Here is a 6354-nt window from a genome sequence, read left to right as displayed (position 1 = left end):
ACCACAGCTGTTGTAGACACTGTCGTTGGGCCAGTAGTTACTTCTTTAGGTGGTTGTGTTGTACTGGCCACCTGTGTTGTGGCACCAGAAGTGGTTGTTTCAATAGGTTTGGCTGTTGTCCCACCAGTTGTTGTGACAGGTAATTCAGTTGTTGTAGTAGTGACTGAAGGTTTAGATGTAACCACGGTTGTTTCTGCACCTGTGGTTGTGACCACTGGGGCTTTTGTGGTTGTTTCCACCACAGCCGTTGTAGACACTGTCGTTGGGCCAGTAGTGACTTCTTTAGGTGGTTGTGTTGTACTGGCCACCTGTGTTGTGGCACCAGAAGTGGTTGTTTCAATAGGTTTGGCTGTTGTCCCACCAGTTGTTGTGACAGGTAATTCAGTTGTTGTAGTAGTGACTGAAGGTTTAGATGTAACCACGGTTGTTTCTGCACCTGTGGTTGTGACCACTGGGGCTTTTGTGGTTGTTTCCACCACAGCTGTTGTAGACACTGTCGTTGGGCCAGTAGTTACTTCTTTAGGTGGTTGGGTTGTACTGGCCACCTGTGTTGTGGCACCAGAAGTGGTTGTTTCAATAGGTTTGGCCGTTGTCCCACCAGTTGTTGTAACAGGTGCTTCAGTTGTTGTAGTAGTGACTGAAGGTTTAGATGTAACCACGGTTGTTTCTGCACCTGTGGTTGTGACCACTGGGGCTTTAGTGGTTGTTTCAACCACAGCCGTTGTAGACACTGTGGTTGGGCCAGTAGTTACTTCTTTAGGTGGTTGTGTTGTACTGGCCACCTGTGTTGTGGCACCAGAAGTTGTTGTTTCAATAGGTTTGGCTGTTGTCCCACCAGTTGTTGTAACAGGTGCTTCAGTTGTTGTAGTAGTGACTGAAGGTTTAGATGTAACCACGGTTGTTTCTGCACCTGTGGTTGTGACCACTGGGGCTTTAGTGGTTGTTTCAACCACAGCCGTTGTAGACACTGTCGTTGGGCCAGTAGTTACTTCTTTAGGTGGTTGTGTTGTACTGGCCACCTGTGTTGTGGCACCAGAAGTGGTTGTTTCAATAGGTTTGGCTGTTGTCCCACCAGTTGTTGTGACAGGTATTTCAGTTGTTGTAGTAGTTACTGAAGGTTTAGATGTAACCACGGTTGTTTCTGCACCTGTGGTTGTGACCACTGGGGCTTTTGTGGTTGTTTCCACCACAGCTGTTGTAGACACTGTCGTTGGGCCAGTAGTTACTTCTTTAGGTGGTTGTGTTGTACTGGCCACCTGTGTTGTGGCACCAGAAGTGGTTGTTTCAATAGGTTTGGCTGTTGTCCCACCAGTTGTTGTGACAGGTAATTCAGTTGTTGTAGTAGTGACTGAAGGTTTAGATGTAACCACGGTTGTTTCTGCACCTGTGGTTGTGACCACTGGGGCTTTTGTGGTTGTTTCCACCACAGCTGTTGTAGACACTGTCGTTGGGCCAGTAGTTACTTCTTTAGGTGGTTGTGTTGTACTGGCCACCTGTGTTGTGGCACCAGAAGTGGTTGTTTCAATAGGTTTGGCTGTTGTCCCACCAGTTGTTGTGACAGGTAATTCAGTTGTTGTAGTAGTTACTGAAGGTTTAGATGTAACCACGGTTGTTTCTGCACCTGTGGTTGTGACCACTGGGGCTTTTGTGGTTGTTTCCACCACAGCTGTTGTAGACACTGTCGTTGGGCCAGTAGTTACTTCTTTAGGTGGTTGTGTTGTACTGGCCACCTGTGTTGTGGCACCAGAAGTGGTTGTTTCAATAGGTTTGGCTGTTGTCCCACCAGTTGTTGTGACAGGTAATTCAGTTGTTGTAGTAGTGACTGAAGGTTTAGATGTAACCACGGTTGTTTCTGCACCTGTGGTTGTGACCACTGGGGCTTTTGTGGTTGTTTCCACCACAGCTGTTGTAGACACTGTCGTTGGGCCAGTAGTTACTTCTTTAGGTGGTTGTGTTGTACTGGCCACCTGTGTTGTGGCACCAGAAGTGGTTGTTTCAATAGGTTTGGCCGTTGTCCCACCAGTTGTTGTGACTGGTGCTTCAGTTGTTGTAGTAGTGACTGAAGGTTTAGATGTAACCCCGGTTGTTTCTGAACCTGTGGTTGTGACCACTGGGGCTTTTGTGGTTGTTTCCACCACAGCTGTTGTAGACACTGTCGTTGGGCCAGTAGTTACTTCTTTAGGTGGTTGTGTTGTACTGGCCACCTGGGTTGTGGCACCAGAAGTGGTTGTTTCAATAGGTTTGGCCGTTGTCCCACCAGTTGTTGTGACAGGTGCTTCAGTTGTTGTAGTAGTGACTGAAGGTTTAGATGTAACCACGGTTGTTTCTGCACCTGTGGTTGTGACCACTGGGGCTTTTGTGGTTGTTTCCACCACAGCTGTTGTAGACACTGTCGTTGGGCCAGTAGTTACTTCTTTAGGTGGTTGTGTTGTACTGGCCACCTGTGTTGTGGCACCAGAAGTGGTTGTTTCAATAGGTTTGGCTGTTGTCCCACCAGTTGTTGTGACAGGTAATTCAGTTGTTGTAGTAGTGACTGAAGGTTTAGATGTAACCACGGTTGTTTCTGCACCTGTGGTTGTGACCACTGGGGCTTTTGTGGTTGTTTCCACCACAGCTGTTGTAGACACTGTGGTTGGGCCAGTAGTTACTTCTTTAGGTGGTTGTGTTGTACTGGCCACCTGTGTTGTGGCACCAGAAGTGGTTGTTTCAATAGGTTTGGCTGTTGTCCCACCAGTTGTTGTGACAGGTAATTCAGTTGTTGTAGTAGTGACTGAAGGTTTAGATGTAACCACGGTTGTTTCTGCACCTGTGGTTGTGACCACTGGGGCTTTTGTGGTTGTTTCCACCACAGCTGTTGTGGACACTGTGGTTGGGCCAGTAGTTACTTCTTTAGGTGGTTGTGTTGTACTGGCCACCTGTGTTGTGGCACCAGAAGTGGTTGTTTCAATAGGTTTGGCTGTTGTCCCACCAGTTGTTGTGACAGGTGCTTCAGTTGTTGTAGTAGTTACTGAAGGTTTAGATGTAACCACGGTTGTTTCTGCACCTGTGGTTGTGACCACTGGGGCTTTTGTGGTTGTTTCCACCACAGCTGTTGTAGACACTGTCGTTGGGCCAGTAGTTACTTCTTTAGGTGGTTGTGTTGTACTGGCCACCTGTGTTGTGGCACCAGAAGTGGTTGTTTCAATAGGTTTGGCTGTTGTCCCACCAGTTGTTGTGACAGGTAATTCAGTTGTTGTAGTAGTGACTGAAGGTTTAGATGTAACCACGGTTGTTTCTGCACCTGTGGTTGTGACCACTGGGGCTTTTGTGGTTGTTTCCACCACAGCTGTTGTAGACACTGTCGTTGGGCCAGTAGTTACTTCTTTAGGTGGTTGTGTTGTACTGGCCACCTGTGTTGTGGCACCAGAAGTGGTTGTTTCAATAGGTTTGGCCGTTGTCCCACCAGTTGTTGTGACTGGTGCTTCAGTTGTTGTAGTAGTGACTGAAGGTTTAGATGTAACCACGGTTGTTTCTGCACCTGTGGTTGTGACCACTGGGGCTTTTGTGGTTGTTTCCACCACAGCTGTTGTAGACACTGTCGTTGGGCCAGTAGTTACTTCTTTAGGTGGTTGTGTTGTACTGGCCACCTGTGTTGTGGCACCAGAAGTGGTTGTTTCAATAGGTTTGGCTGTTGTCCCACCAGTTGTTGTGACAGGTGCTTCAGTTGTTGTAGTAGTGACTGAAGGTTTAGATGTAACCACGGTTGTTTCTGCACCTGTGGTTGTGACCACTGGGGCTTTAGTGGTTGTTTCCACCACAGCTGTTGTAGACACTGTCGTTGGGCCAGTAGTTACTTCTTTAGGTGGTTGTGTTGTACTGGCCACCTGGGTTGTGGCACCAGAAGTGGTTGTTTCAATAGGTTTGGCCGTTGTCCCACCAGTTGTTGTGACAGGTGCTTCAGTTGTTGTAGTAGTGACTGAAGGTTTAGATGTAACCACGGTTGTTTCTGCACCTGTGGTTGTGACCACTGGGGCTTTAGTGGTTGTTTCCACCACAGCCGTTGTAGACACTGTCGTTGGGCCAGTAGTTACTTCTTTAGGTGGTTGTGTTGTACTGGCCACCTGTGTTGTGGCACCAGAAGTGGTTGTTTCAATAGGTTTGGCCGTTGTCCCACCAGCTGTTGTGACAGGTGCTTCAGTTGTTTTAGTAGTGACTGAAGGTTTAGATGTAACCACGGTTGTTTCTGCACCTGTGGTTGTGACCACTGGGGCTTTTGTGGTTGTTTCCACCACAGCTGTTGTAGACACTGTCGTTGGGCCAGTAGTTACTTCTTTAGGTGGTTGTGTTGTACTGGCCACCTGTGTTGTGGCACCAGAAGTGGTTGTTTCAATAGGTTTGGCTGTTGTCCCACCAGTTGTTGTGACAGGTGCTTCAGTTGTTGTCGTAGTGACTGAAGGTTTAGATGTAACCACGGTTGTTTCTGCACCTGTGGTTGTGACCACTGGGGCTTTTGTGGTTGTTTCCACCACAGCTGTTGTAGACACTGTGGTTGGGCCAGTAGTTACTTCTTTAGGTGGTTGTGTTGTACTGGCCACCTGTGTTGTGGCACCAGAAGTGGTTGTTTCAATAGGTTTGGCCGTTGTCCCACCAGTTGTTGTGACAGGTGCTTTAGTTGTTGTAGTAGTGACTGAAGGTTTAGATGTAACCACGGTTGTTTCTGCACCTGTGGTTGTGACCACTGGGGCTTTTGTGGTTGTTTCCACCACAGCTGTTGTAGACACTGTGGTTGGGCCAGTAGTTACTTCTTTAGGTGGTTGTGTTGTACTGGCCACCTGTGTTGTGGCACCAGAAGTGGTTGTTTCAATAGGTTTGGCTGTTGTCCCACCAGTTGTTGTGACAGGTAATTCAGTTGTTGTAGTAGTTACTGAAGGTTTAGATGTAACCACGGTTGTTTCTGCACCTGTGGTTGTGACCACTGGGGCTTTTGTGGTTGTTTCCACCACAGCTGTTGTAGACACTGTCGTTGGGCCAGTAGTTACTTCTTTAGGTGGTTGTGTTGTACTGGCCACCTGTGTTGTGGCACCAGAAGTGGTTGTTTCAATAGGTTTGGCTGTTGTCCCACCAGTTGTTGTGACAGGTAATTCAGTTGTTGTAGTAGTGACTGAAGGTTTAGATGTAACCACGGTTGTTTCTGCACCTGTGGTTGTGACCACTGGGGCTTTTGTGGTTGTTTCCACCACAGCTGTTGTAGACACTGTCGTTGGGCCAGTAGTTACTTCTTTAGGTGGTTGTGTTGTACTGGCCACCTGTGTTGTGGCACCAGAAGTGGTTGTTTCAATAGGTTTGGCCGTTGTCCCACCAGTTGTTGTGACAGGTGCTTCAGTTGTTGTAGTAGTGACTGAAGGTTTAGATGTAACCACGGTTGTTTCTGCACCTGTGGTTGTGACCACTGGGGCTTTTGTGGTTGTTTCCACCACAGCTGTTGTAGACACTGTCGTTGGGCCAGTAGTTACTTCTTTAGGTGGTTGTGTTGTACTGGCCACCTGTGTTGTGGCACCAGAAGTGGTTGTTTCAATAGGTTTGGCCGTTGTCCCACCAGTTGTTGTGACAGGTGCTTCAGTTGTTGTAGTAGTGACTGAAGGTTTAGATGTAACCACGGTTGTTTCTGCACCTGTGGTTGTGACCACTGGGGCTTTTGTGGTTGTTTCCACCACAGCTGTTGTAGACACTGTCGTTGGGCCAGTAGTTACTTCTTTAGGTGGTTGTGTTGTACTGGCCACCTGTGTTGTGGCACCAGAAGTGGTTGTTTCAATAGGTTTGGCTGTTGTCCCACCAGTTGTTGTGACAGGTGCTTCAGTTGTTGTTGTAGTGACTGAAGGTTTAGATGTAACCACGGTTGTTTCTGCACCTGTGGTTGTGACCACTGGGGCTTTAGTGGTTGTTTCAACCACAGCCGTTGTAATCACTGTGGTTGGGCCAGTAGTTACTTCTTTAGGTGGTTGTGTTGTACTGGCCACCTGTGTTGTGGCACCAGAAGTGGTTGTTTCAATAGGTTTGGCTGTTGTCCCACCAGTTGTTGTGACAGGTGCTTCAGTTGTTGTAGTAGTGACTGAAGGTTTAGATGTAACCACGGTTGTTTCTGCACCTGTGGTTGTGACCACTGGGGCTTTTGTGGTTGTTTCCACCACAGCTGTTGTAGACACTGTCGTAGGGCCAGTAGTTACTTCTTTAGGTGGTTGTGTTGTACTGGCCACCTGTGTTGTAGCACCAGAAGTGGTTGTTTCAATAGGTTTGGCTGTTGTCCCACCAGTTGTTGTGACAGGTACTTCAGTTGTTGTCGTAGTGACTGAAGGTTTAGATGTAACCACGGTTGTT

The sequence above is a fragment of the Gobius niger genome (assembly GCF_951799975.1).
Source record: "Gobius niger genome assembly, chromosome: 4".
NCBI classification, from domain to species: Eukaryota; Metazoa; Chordata; class Actinopteri; order Gobiiformes; family Gobiidae; genus Gobius; species Gobius niger.
This window is presented reverse-complemented; position numbering follows the sequence as displayed.